The 14,216-nt window shown below is 47.5% G+C and overlaps 1 protein-coding gene and 1 pseudogene across 1 annotated transcript in view; both read left to right on the top strand.

Annotated features, from left to right (window-relative positions):
- COX20 (cytochrome c oxidase assembly factor COX20) overlaps positions 1–14,216 on the top strand; it is a 236,150-nt gene that overhangs the window by 82,687 nt on the left and 139,247 nt on the right. The gene's annotated exons all lie outside the window — the stretch shown is intronic.
- On the top strand, positions 561–13,177 carry LOC147708693 (uncharacterized; annotated as a pseudogene).

Consider the following 14,216-nt stretch of genomic DNA (forward strand, 5'->3'; position numbering starts at 1 on the left):
AACGGGAGGGGAGGAAACCAGCCAGGTACATCACACCAGGCTTTCCAACAAGGCCACCACGCAGACACCCAGACACAGCAGGGGCAGCAAAAACAGTCCTGGCAGTACCAACCAAGAGGCCAGTCCTTTCGCGGGAGAGGGAATGGACGTGGACATAATAAGAGGGGGGGACAGCAGCCCGCCTCGAAGTGACTTAATAAAACTCCATGCGCCCACCCGAGCAAAAACTCCCAAAAACACATCGGACAGGAGTTACACGAACTAGACACCTCCGTACATGTAAGACCAGTGGGAGGAAGACTGAAACACTTCTTCAGGGAATGGAAGAGTATAACATCAGACTAATGGGTACTCAACATCATTACAGTACGGGTACTGCATAGAGTTGGAGGGAAAGCCAACGGACAGGAAACCAAAAAGAAGGCCACTAGCAAGGAAAGACCTAGAGCTCCTTGGGGAGGAAGCAAAGGAGCTCCTGCAAAAACAAGCCAGTACCTTACAGGGAAAAGAACAAGGGCGTATACTCCACATACTTCCTGGTACCAAAGGTGGACAAAACTATGAGACCCATCCTGGACCTAAGATTCTTAAACAAGTTCGGAAGAACGCAAAGGTTCAAGATGACCTCCCTACAAGAAGTACTTCCTCAATTGCAAGGCGGGGACTTCATGGTCACCATAGACCTAAAAGATGCCTACCTGCACATCCCAATGAACAGGGGCCACAAACACCTCCTCAGATTCATCATCGGAGAAGACCACTACCAGTTCACAACCCTGGCGTTCGGGCTCAAATCGGCACCAAGGGTTTTCACAAAGTGCCTCGCAACAGTCGCAGCACACCTACGAAGGGAAGGGATACACGTGTACCCTTACCTGGACGACTGGCTGATCAAAGCAAGCTCATACAAAACGTGCAAGCAGCACACACAGAGAGTGACCAGCACACTGATGAACCTAGGATTCTCCATCCACTGGGGAAAATCCTCCCTGGAACCAGAACAAATAAAAATCTTCCTGGGAGCACAGATCGACACCTTACAGAGCAAGGTGTTCCCCAGCGAGAAGAGAACGATAGCGCTCGTGAGGGAGACGCAGCTCTACCAGAAGGGGCAAGCTCGGACAGTGAGGACAGCGAGCAAAATCATGGGCATGATGGCATCATGCATACACCTAGTGCCAAACGTACGGCTCCACATGAGACCTTTAAAGGAATGGCTACAGGAGCAATGGTCACAAGTTACAGGTCGTTGGGAGGATCAAGTGGTTGTAACACACGCAGTGCAGAAAGAGATGGCATGGTGGAACATGGGGAACATAACAAAGGGGAAGCCTCTGATGCAACCAACGCCAACAGTGACCATTACCACAGACGCGTCCCAGAGGTGATGGGGCGCTCACATGGAGAAACTCAAAGTAAGAGGCCTGTGGAAACCAGCAGATGCAGTCAGACACATCAATTACCTGGAGTTGAAGACAGTTTTCCTAGCCCTAAAGGCCTTCCAAACAAAACTGTACAACCAGAGAGTGTTGATCCAGACAGACAACACAACAGCGATGTTTTACATCAACAAGCAGGGGGGGACACAATCAGCCCCGCTCTCGAAACTAGCGCAGGAGATATGGAGATGGGCCATCCCACTCAAGATAGACCTGCTAGCCATACATCTACCAGGAAAGGACAATGTAGAAGCAGACTGGCTCAGCAGACAGACATCGGCATCCCACGAGTGGGAACTCAATGCACAAGAGACGAGAAGGCTCTTCGACAGGTGGGGGACACCGTCGGTAGTCCTATTTGCAACACGCCAGAATGCAAAATGCCAAAACTTTGCATCCAGACAGCCCGGGGAGGGCTCCCTGGGAAATGCCCTATGGATAGACTGGTCCAGGACATTTGCTTACGCTTTTCCCCCGATACCGCTGATACACAAGGTACTCAGCAAGTGCAGAGCGAGCAACATGACCCTGATACTGGTGGCACCACAGTGGGCCAGGCAGACATGGTACTCGCAGATCATGGAGATGACACAGAGTGCACCCCACAGATTCGGGAGAAGAAAGGACCTACTCTCCATGCAAAATGGAGAAGTGCTGCACCCGGAGCCAGAGAGCCTGAGCCTCGTAGAGTGGCTTCTGAGGACATAGAGTGTGCGCATTTGAAACTGCCAGAAAGCACCCTAAGGGTACTTAGGGAGGCACGAAGACCCAGCACACGGAAGTGCTACGTAGCGAAATGGAAGAGATTTACACTGTGGTGCAGGAGGGAAAAGCTACACAATAAGATGAAAAAGGACTCAACAGTGCTAAAGTACCTCACGCACCTGCTCGAAAAAAATCTGAGCTCATCCTCACTGAGGGTTCACTTGGCAGCGATAGTCGCTTACACGAGAGGAGAAACGTGCAAGAGTTTCTTCACATCACAGGTCGTTAAGAGATTCCTGGAGGGAGCAAAGAGGATCGCACCGCCAAAGAGGGTGCCACCACCTGCATGGAACATTAACCTAGTCCTAACGGAACTCATGAAGGACCCTTTCAAACCGATTCACAACGCCTCCCTAGAAATGCTGACCATGAAAACAGCTTTCCTGGTAGCAATCACTTCACTGCGTAGAGTGAGCGAACTGCAGGCACCAACACTACAGGAACCCTACATACAGATACACAGCGATAGGGTGGTGATGAGAACGGACCCACACTTCATGCCAAAGGTGGTGTCAAGGTTCCACTTGAATCAAACAATACAGATACCGAGTTTCTTCCAAAAAACGGCAACAAGAGCTGATAGGGCACTGCACACTCTGGACGCCAGAAGGGCAGTCAAGCACTACATTGAGAGAATGAAGGAACACAGAAAAACAAAGCAGTTCTTTGTGTCCTTCGCTAACAGTTTCATGGGGAAACCAGTAACTAAAGGAACGATTGCGCAATGGATTGGCCAATCAATACAGTTCTGCCACAAGCAGGCAGGGCAGGAACTAACAGAGGGGACATGTGCCCACTCTACCAGGAAACAAGCATTGGAAATGCAATAGGTCTCGCACCATTAGAGTTAGTGTTTTTAGAATTGTTTATGGGTTTTTTTTGTAAATGTTTAGCATTTTTGTTTCCTGTAGCCAATGCTAAAGAATTACAAATAAAAAAAGCCATAAACATTTCTAAAAGCTCTAACTGAAATGGTCTGAGACCTATTGCACTGTGTGAGGGTGAGGGGTTGAGGGTGAGTGAGGGTGAGGGTGGGTGAGTGAGGGTGAGGGGTTGAGGGTGAGTGAGAGTGAGAGTGAGGGTGAGTGAGGGTGGGTGAGGGTGAGTGAGGGTGAGTGGTTGAGGTTGAGGGTGAGGTGTTGAGGGTGAGTGAGGGTGAGGGTGAGTGAGGTGTTGAGGGTGAGTGAGGGTGAGGGTGAGTTAGGGTGAGGGGTTGAGGGTGAGTGAGGGTGAGGGGGAGTAGTTGAGGCTGAGTGAGGGTGAGTGAGAGTGAGGGTGAGTGAGGGGTTGAGGGTGAAGGTTTGAGGGTGAGGGTGAGGGGTTGAGGGTGGGTGAGGGTGAGGCGTTGAGGGTGCGTGAGGGTGAGGGGTTGAGGGTGAGTGAGGGAAGCTTGCACTTTGCCATCAATGCATTGCCGGTTCTTTGCGTGAGGGGATACTTATACCAGTATCGTCAGTGTGGTAAAACATATATGTGCGAGGGAAGCTTGCACTTTGCCACCAGTGCTGTATCTGTTCTTTGTGTGAGGGTATACTTGTGCCAGTGTGGGCACTGTGGAAACATATTTATGTGCGAGCGAAGCTTGCACTCCTGTCACCAGTGCTGTGTCTGTTCTTTGTATGAGGGTATATTTGTACCAGTATCGTCAGTGTGGTAAAACATATATGTGCGAGGGAAGCTTACACTTTGCCACCAGTGCTGTATCTGTTCTGTGTGTGAGGGTATACTTGTGCCAGTGTGGTCACTGTGGTAAAATATTTATGTGCGAGCGAAGCTTGCACTCCTCCCACCAGTAGTGTCTGTTCTTTGTATGAGGGTATGCTTGTACCAATGTGGTAAGCCATCTATGTGTGTGGAAAACTGGCGCTCCTGCCACCAGTGCTGTGTCTGTTCTTTGTGCGAAGGTACTTGAAACTACTGTCATTCTTGTTAATGTTCGCTGTGCTATGGAAGTCTGCACTCATTCCAGTTCTCTGTCTGTTTTGTGTGAGAGAATATGTGTGTCGCTGCTGTCAGCACTGTAACTGATTAGTGTGTGAAAAAAACGTGCACTTTTCATACCAGTGCTGTATCTGTTCCTTGCGTGATGGTACTTGCACAAGAGGGGACATGGTTGTAAACTGTCTCTGTGTGAGGAAAACGTGCACTCCTGCCACCAGTGCTGTTTCTGTTCGTTGTGTGAGGGTACTTGAAACACTGCTGTATTTCTTGTGAATGTTCACAGTGCAATAAAAGTGTGCACTCCTTCCATATCTGTTTTGTGTGAGAGGATATGTGTACCACGGTTGTCAGCACTGTAACTGAGTTGTGTGTGAAGGAAGCTTGCACTTTCCCTACCAGTGCTGTATCTGTTCTTTGAGTACGTCTCCTGCCACCAGAGGTGTCTGCTCTTCGTACTGAGGGTTTTGAGATGCTATCAGTATTGTAAATGATCCCTATGAGGTGCACGTTTTCCCTCAGTCGATAGTGCTGTCCGTATTGTAACTGATCTGTGAGGGATGTTTGTGATCGCTTTTGCACACGCTGCCTTAGCGAAGGTAAATAAAACAATTGTTCACTTTTCAAAAGCTAAAACTATTGGCTCTGTCTGCGTGTGCATTACATACAATAGCCTTTTAAATTGCTTTAATGGCGTTGCTCAAATTGCCTGGGTGCGAAGTGCAGAAACCCAGGAATTCGAGAAGTGCGTCATACATGACATGGAGCCACTAGGGACATATGCAGATATAGGATATGGTTCTAACATTGGAAGCGGGTGCTGTTTTGTGCTTGTATAAATGTTGACCCGGTTCAGCTCTTCGCATCACGTTACAGAACTGGAACACAGAAAGAGCCGAGTCCGAGTTACTGAATATAAAAATAAAGAAACAGGCCATGGCAATGTGTTTTTCAAGCCCTGGTGCCGGGACAAGCCCAGGCGTGTCCGTGGGTGCGAAGTCTTGTGACGTCTTCAGCGCGGGAATCCCCGAGCGGGGAAGAATGAATGACAGATAAGGAATGCCCGGGGAGATCCAAAACAAACAGGCCCCGTGTACCTTGCATAGCGGACAAAAAATAGCATTTTCGGGATTCTTTCTATTCAAGTTGCAGACAGACGGTCGGTGTTTATGCAGCCAACACCCGGGCAGGCTGGGGGCTGGGAGAGGCAGTATCTATGGAGGCCCAAAAGAAAGCCGTGGAGTGGAGAGCGGGCGGGCATAGAGAGTGAGGGGGCGGAGCGGGGGTGTGGGAGGAGTGCGGGAACAGACGGGAGGGGAGGAGAGTAGGAGGAGGAGTAGGGGGGTGTGGGAGGAGTGCGGGAACAGACGGGAGGGGAGGAGAGTAGGAGGAGGGGTAGGGGAGGCACGGACTAGCGGCCGTGCAATCAAGAAGTGAGGGGGCGGGAGAGTAGGCAAGGCAGGCGGCTGGGGCCATGTGCACGCGCTTTTAAGCTCAATGCGCATGCGCATTGAGCTTAAAAGTCACGGGCACTGCAAGGAATCGCCACGATTCCTTGCAAGTTGGATAAAGAGTCGCTGAGCCCCCATAGTCTCGCTTGCTCGATGCGCATGCGCATCGACAGGCGAGACCTAAAAAGGAGCTACTATAGCTTTCCTAGCTAACACGCCAATACGGGACTTATGCCTGGCGGCAACATGGGCTTCAGTGTACACGTTCATGAAGCACTACTGTGTGGATATACAGGCGAACAAGGAAGCACAAGTCGGACAAAGGGTGCTTCAACATATATTCTATAACCAATGCTCATCTTCCACCCAGCCGCCGCCAACATGAGAAACCGCTACAAAGTCTATGCACAGCATAGTGAATCCCGAAAGATTCACGCTGCAAAACGAATAGTTTCTTACCTGTCGGTGTAGTTTTGCAGCCTGATGGTTTTTCTGGATTCACTAGCGAACCCACCCACCTCTGCCAGAAAGATGAGGCTGGAGAGATAAGGTGGTTGAAACAAAGACAATACTTGGAAAAGAAGCCTTAAGGGTTAAAGCGGTGAAAAAACTTTAATTGAACATTGCCATAACTTCGGTAACAAGACGAACACGAGAAAAAAGAATCCAAAGATGGCACCCAGGAGTGGGAGCTTCCGCAGGAAGCGTGCCGACGTCACCGGAAATACACCAAAGGTGGGACGTCGACGCCAACCTGGGATACAAAAAAAAACAAAGAAAAGACTACGAATCCGGACCCAACCACAAGACCGCGGAATAATGCACAGCATAGTGAATCCAGAAAGATCATCAAGCTGCAAAACTACACCGACAGGTAAGAAACTATTAGTTATCCAGTACCTTGGCAAATATTGTAGCATTGGTGTTGATGAGGGAAAGAGGACCGTAGGATTCTGGGGAATTAGGGGGCTTTAAGAGCATGATGAGGATGGTTTCAGGCAAGGACAAGGCAGGGTGGTAGTTTGCAATGCCTCTTCATATACTTGCAACAGACGAAGAGTAAGAAGAACCGAATACACCATGTAAATCCCGGAGGCTATCACTCCCTGAGGATTTACGGGTGGGTAGTCCACTTATTGCTGTAGTTATCTCACCCAGGGTCAGCGACTCTACTAGAGAGGCACGTTGGGGTCCTTCTAGCCATTCCAGAGTTAAGCGATCGAAATAAGCAGCATAGTAATCTCCATTATATGAATGCCGAGAAGTATATAAATTAGTATATTAGTCTACAAAATCTGCCAGTATATCCTCAGCATCAAATATCAGAATATAGTCTTCTCGAGTCAATTGAGTAATGGCCTGAGGACCCCGGTGGCAATTTAACAGATGGGCTAGCGTCTGTCTCAGCCTATCAAATTCCCCGTACACATGCGCCCTGGCGCAGCGAGACAGATGCTTGCTTTCAGTGTCTGCCAATTTGTGGTACTCAGGAAAAAGAGAGTGGAGCTCTGCTACTAGATGCGGATGGTATGCCGTCTCAGTGTTGCGCCCCTGGTGTCAAAGTTGCTGTTCCATCAGTTCCAACTTGACTTGTTTACGTTTTTTCCGAATCAAAAAGTGTTTAGACATACACATGCCCCGTTATGTACTCCTTAAAGGCTTCTCAAATGTGCCCACTGAGTCCACCGAGCCTTCGTTTGTCGCTAAAAAGTCAGTGATGTCATGGAGTGTGCTCAAGCGTAAGACTGGATCCAACAACGCCTGAGGGGAAAGCTTCCAAGAAAAAGCTGTGTGTTTGGAGGCAGAGATAACAAGGGGAAAGGTCGGAAAGAGTCCCTGGCAGTTGTTCAACGCTTGTGGCCCAGCTGCAAATATCAGGAGGTTCCCAACCAGTAATCAAGCCTAGCCCAAGAATCATGGACAGTAGATACATGTGTACCCTCCTTACTCCCAGGATGGCAGGCCCTCCCGAAACCCCCTTCCCTGAGTACACTACAGCAGTGCTTCCAGGTTGCGCAGAAGAAATCCGGGACATCTGTGTTTGGTCCATAGGTATTGATGATGATGATGACGAGATGTTTCCCCTATATTGTTGAATGCAGGATAGCAAACTTCCCCTGGGGATCAGTGATTTCAGCCAGCGGACTGACCATCGGGCCCTTCTTAATCATTAAAACACCTCCCTAGCCTATGTCGAATAACAGGCAAATAGTCTGCGAGAAGCCCAGTTATTAGTGAACGGTATGTCTGCTGAGGGCTTTAGATGCATCTCCTGCGGGACAGCAATCTGAATATTATGACGGGTCAGATACAACAGTACATTATGCTTTTTTCGAGGGTCATAAAGACCCCGCACATTCCAGGAGATAAAATTGAAGTCCGATATCAGAGATGTGTTATGCGCCATGTAAAGCAAGGCATGGTGCCAGGTTTGTAAGTGATGGGAAGACAATCCTGTCAGTTGCGGTACAACCAAAAGCTGGCTGATCTGCAATGCTCCTTGGGTGGTAAGCGAGCAGCAGCTAATACAGTGAACAGCGCAGTACATAGAACAACCCCTCCCAACCACACTGATTACCAACCATATCAGTTAAACCCCTGTAAACCAGAACAATACCAGTAATAAAGTAACAAAGCTAAACCACAACTCGTTATTGAGACAAATAAATAAAATATGCAGTGCACTGGGTGTGACTTCAATACAGTCCACCACCCGACCCACACAACAGAAGAGGAGGGCCAGTCACCAGAATATAACATTGAGTACTTAAGAGCGATGCCCAGGAGGCAATGATCACCCATACACTAGGATCCAAGTGTGCTCCACTGGCACTTAACCACCGACTCAGGCATGGCCAAAAAAGAGCAGGAAGCAGGCAGTTACATGTTACATGAAAACAATATAGAAGCAGAACCACACACCCAGAGGGACTGGGAATAGCACCTTCCCAGCAAAGAAGAGGATAGGAATGAGGGTGCCTACAGCAATCAAGTATCATCACCCATAACATCTGAGAGGCCAGTGTCCTTGCCAGGGGTAGAAGACTGTGTATGCGACATCTCCAAGGACGCCCCCAAGGGTTCCCTTGATGTTATGTAGAACCTAGAAGGAGATGTAAAGACAGTCACCTTGCCATTAAATTTGCAGCGGAGGCACCCAGGGTACAACATGGCATAAGGTGTATCGTGTTTGCGCATAAATGCCTTCACCTCCTGAAAAGTTCGCAAGGTCTCCTGCACCCACAAAGTAAAATAGAAAGCTTAGAACCCTGGTACAGAAAGGCCCCCGTTTCTCAAGCCAGGCGCGGCACTGTGTTGCGGTCCTGTTAATTCAGAAGCCCGGCGATGATTGGGCGCAGTGTGGGTGGAGGGCCCCCGGCACGAATTGGGGGCCCAGAGAGCAATGAGCCCGCTCCACCAGGAAGCATTTGGAAAAAGAGTCAGCATTGCACAGGTCACACAACAATTTCTCAACAAAAGGCTCCATCTTTCCGTTGTTGGCAAACTCCGGGATATCCATCGGACACAAGTTATTGCACCTAGAGCTGCCCTCCGAATCCACATTCTTGGCTGCTTCATTGAGGAGTTCAGTGCAAAGCTTTTGATAGTTGAAGGTTAAGGTGGTGTGATCCACACCCATGGTGGAAATACGTTGTTCTAAGTCAGTGGTCTGCGTTTCTTGCTTCCCAAGATGGGATTTCAGTTTTTCCAGTCGGCCTGTTAAGTGGTTAGTTTTAGAACCAATATCATGAAGGCTGATGTTAATCTGCAGCAGGGCAATGCACGAGTATCTGGCTCACCGGAGACACTGTCATTATTTTCTAGCTACCCTCTCACATCCACTGACTTGCACGGCTCATCCTAATGAGGTTCAAACTCTATCTCGGTTTGTAGTGGATCCATGATGGGGGAGCTACACTCAAGGCCAATCCAGCGTGATCTCTACCATATAGGCAGGTTGAAGCAAGTGAATAGGAAGCACAGCCGCAGGTGACACCTCACTTGAGTTGGAATCCTCAGTCCTGCAAAGCCTGCAGTCTGCCAGAGGCCCTAATCACTGGAAGACACATATTCAGGAATAGCCAAAGCTTCCGCAGACAGCAGCAGGGTTCAGTTGCCACACACTCACGATGTCAGCAGGCTGGTGAATGCAGAGGGCAGTAGGTGTAGGCCATGCCGACCCTCCAGTCCGAGACCAGAGGCCATGCCCCCGCAAACCATGTAGCATGTAAGGCCGGTGTCAATGAAAAGTGAAACATGGCCTCATGTGCAGACCCTGTATGTAGGGCCTTAAGCAGAAGAGGCGCTAGGGAGCCAGCCAAACCAGCTCAGCAGCCATAAGCCGAACCTGGGAGCCGTCCCCAGCCCACCTGGCGTAGTTAAGAGGTTTAAATATTTAGGCATATGATTTGGAACGAAGTTGCAGTAGAAGGAGCATATCGAAGTCCTGCAAGCAAGAGCCCTTTCCTTTGTATATGGGCTCAAATAATTTAGTAAAGAATGTGGTGGGTCATCTTTAAGACCAGTGTTCTCATCCTACCTTGCTAGGATTCACCCTCAATTTCAAAACTTGATTGGAGTTTTGAGAGCGCAAATGTTTTAAAAAGCTTTGCTCTCTACCGCCCTCTGCAATGATCTAAGCCATGAAAGCGGAAACTGAACTACCTCCCTGGAGCTAGTTAGCGTGCGCCAGTGTGAATAGATTTTGGAGTTGTATCAGAAATGGTGCAACCCACAAAATTGCCACACCATGTCAAAATGAGATAATATATAGTGAATAAAGATGGGTTCACAATATCCGAAAAACTTTCAGTGAGATACTTAATAGGATATCGGTAATAGCAAATACTAACTTACAATTAAGGCTATCCAAAGTCAAACTGCGAATATTGACCAAACTTTGTGCAAGAGAAAATCTGAAGTATCTAAACAATAAAGTATCTACTCTGTTTTTGAGACCTTCTTGGCAAAATACCGAGACGTTCCCATATATTAACGTTCTACCAAATTCCGCTGGGAGTCGGGGTGAATCCAGTCATTCCTTGTTCTTCTGCAAAGACGATACTCTAAAATAACAATAGAAATTGCACATGTGGTTTGAATGTACATTGTAATGCTTGACATATTGTATTATGTCGTTTTTGGTTATTATCGGCACGAAAAACACTTTTAAGGTCAGTATTAATGAAATACTGGATCAAAGACAAGCTGCTCAATTTTTATTAGCTATGAGGTATCTAATTGTGACTTGTGCACTAGGGAGATATTTATTAGCTGTGAAAGGATTTATAAAGAGGTTTAACTAATTGGATTTTAACAATTATGTACTGATGAGTTTGTGCAATACCATGATCTTCATTTTCTAGGAAATCCTTTACTGGTTGGCTTCAATGTTTTATAAATTGGGCATGTATATTGGGATTGGTTAAAGATTGCAGTTTAAATAAACAAGTTTCTTGACTGACTGACCACTGCAGTGACAGTGCACACAGACTACAAGTCTACCATTTGTGGCCTGTCTATGCAGTTCTAAACTGCCAATTAGACCTGTCAAAATAATCCCTTTTGGCAAGTCAAAACCTACCTTTTAAATATTAATAAGTCAATATAACAAGTAGGCCACAAGGCAAGGTTCATAGTATTTAATAATAAGGCATGTAAAGGTTTTATGTTACCCATGGCCTTAAAATGTAAAAGCCCCTAAAGCTATTTCTACTGTAGCAAGACAGCTGTTTCATAGGAGAGCACTGGGTTACAGTTACTTTAATAATGCTATATTAGACTAGGAAACAGCTGGAAATTGCATTCTTGGACTCTGTGATATTTATTGATGGAGTTGGATTTTTAATAAATATTAAAGAAAAGTTACTTTTAGAAAGTTAACATTTCCCTGCTTAAAGCTTCTGGGGGCTAATTTACATGGTCTCCAGCAGCAGCCCTCTGAATTCTTAACCTCGAATGAGTTGTAAAAACTGCTCCCAGAGCACGAGACAAAGCTTTGGGTTTGTGAGGTGTTTCCGTTCCTCTGGCAGGATGGCCACTTCGGCAGTACCCAGGATCTTTGTTTGCTTCAAAAGGCCCCCCTTGTCATAGAAAAACACACAAGGTGATGGACGGAATGTTGCACAATGGCAAAACATTCTCCCCCAGTCACAGATCTGGGTTTAATCCATCGTTATTCTGCACACCAAGCCGCCCCAGTTAGACATGGTCATATGCAAATCAGTCTTGACCCTGTGCCTCATGACAACAGTCCAGCCCAAACTACCAAGCCATATCTTCCCTAGACCGGAATCAAGCATCCTAGGACCGGTTTCTGGCTATCAGCCGTCTTCAGCCAGGATAGCTTGACTCCAGTGGCGTAGTGAGCACGGGACCTACGTCTGGCCATACCCTTCCCACATAGGGTGAACAGCAAAACACACAAGATGATGGACGGAATGTTGCACAATGACAAAACATTCACCCCCAGTCATAGATCTGGGTTTAATCCATTGTTATTTTGCTCACCAAGCCACCCCAGTTCAGACATGGCCATATGCAAATCAGTCTGACCCTGTGCCTCATGGGAACAGTTCAGCCCGAACTGCCAAGTCATGTCTTCCCTGGACCGGAATCCAGCATCCTAGGACCGGTTTCTGGCTATCAGCCGTCTTCAGAATATGGCCATGTCTGAACTGGGGTGGCTTGGTGAGCAAAGGAACAATGGATTAAACCCAGATCTGTGACTGGGGTGAATGTTTTGCCATTGTGCAACATTCCGTCCATCATCTTGTGTGTTTTGCTGTTCACCCCTTGTCATAGGCAGCTCTCAGATGACTGGACAGACCCCTTCTTTGTTCCCCCAGTCACCTAGACCTCAATCACAGTGGGAAGGGAGCAGCCCCCAGAAATGAGTTGAAGTGATCACAGAGGAGGGGTTGCTCATGTCCATGGTCCCACCTCTGGGGTGGGCACACAGGCTTTGCATAAGGGGATGGGGGTTATTCCACCATCTTGGATTTAGCCAGAGAGGGGCACTATGGGGTTGTTTGCAGTAGGGCATGCAGGAAATGCTGCATAAATGGTCAGAGCAACCCCTAGGAACTTTTGTCATATCGTTAATGAAGAGTGGAGAGTCACCTGGAGCTGGATCTCACTGAGAAAGTATCCAGCTTTGTGGAGCCCTCTTCATCTACAGCCTTGTCCTTGTCCTGCTGGACGAATCCAAGCTCCATAAAAGTGAATAAGTGCAAATATAGAAATTGTCACTGGGCGAAGGCCCCAGAAGTATCCCGCCAGCGAGGAATCTTCTTTGGCCACACATTTCAAATTTCTCCCACTTTGAACTTTTCCGCCAAGTCAGCAGCTTCAACAGGTCCTCGTCTGGTGCTATCTGACCTCTTGAACCTCTACTCGGCTAAAGCCTAATGCTTTGCCCCACTGAAGATTCTTTTTTAAAATGTATTTTTTATTTTAATACAGTTCAATAACATTAGACGCCGTTTCCAGCGAACTGGAAGTGAGAAGCCCGACTACGTGTGCCACATTGCTGAGTCGGCCTTTGCAGAGAACTCTCAAATCTACAGATCGGTGAGTGCTTAAAACAATTTCTCACGGAAGCCCCCGGCTCCTGATTGAAAGTCCGCAAGCTGCCGGCTTTGCAAATAGGATTCGTTATCCCTGGATGGTGCACCTTCTAAAATTCTCTGGATAGATTCTCGGCAGTTTCCCAGAACAGAGCGTCCGTTTCTGGCATCTACTGAAGCTATCTGCCCGGTGCCTCTCACGTTGCGTCTTACAGGCTGGAGGACTATAACCCCTCTGCCTCTTGGATTCCTGTTTTCCCACTCCCTCTTTACTCGTTGTTTTGTTTCTCGCCCTGAAGAAGGTGTAGCCCCGGCTGGGGCCACACACGAAACGCGCGTAGGTGTTTTCTGTGAAGGGAAAGCTGGATGATATCTACCCCTGTCCCCTTTGCCATGTTGAGCCATATTACTCGGTCTCAGGACCATCTTGTGGCGTTGATTCATCTCTTGTGCTTGTGTGAATGTGATTAATTGCGTGATTGAGATATTGAATTGTGTGTTGATTGGTGGAAATGAATGTGCAGTATGAAAGAGGAGTGTGGGATGATACATTTTGACATTCTCTGATTTTTAATGCTTTTATATGTACTTTGCTAAATAAGATATATTTTTGAAATATGTGTTAAAAAACAAATAATCTTTATATTTTTGTACTATTTGGAGTGACTAATATTCCCTGCGTCTACTTTGCTCTGGTGACAGTGGGCTTATGTAAGGACCCCCTTCTGGGGCTTTGTTTAATTGACTGGGGTGGGTAGTTTTTGTTGTAGGCAATAACATTACTACTGACATGTGGGAAAAGAAGTCATCAGTACAAGGTGTATGATCAACATTAGGCATGGAGGTACAGCAATGGTTGATGAATTTCACAGCAGAGGAATTCAAGAGAAAGTGGTCATGTATATCAACAGTGACAATCGGATTAATACATAGGTCCGTTCTACTAGAGGTCAAATGCGAACAGAGGGCAAGAAAGCGATCCTTATAAGCCAGAACCAGACCTCGCATAAGATAGTGCAAAGGCTCCATGCTCTACATCCAACTCGAGCTTGTAG

Source organism: Lissotriton vulgaris, chromosome 6, assembly GCF_964263255.1.
Source record: "Lissotriton vulgaris chromosome 6, aLisVul1.2, whole genome shotgun sequence".
Taxonomy (NCBI): domain Eukaryota; kingdom Metazoa; phylum Chordata; class Amphibia; order Caudata; family Salamandridae; genus Lissotriton; species Lissotriton vulgaris.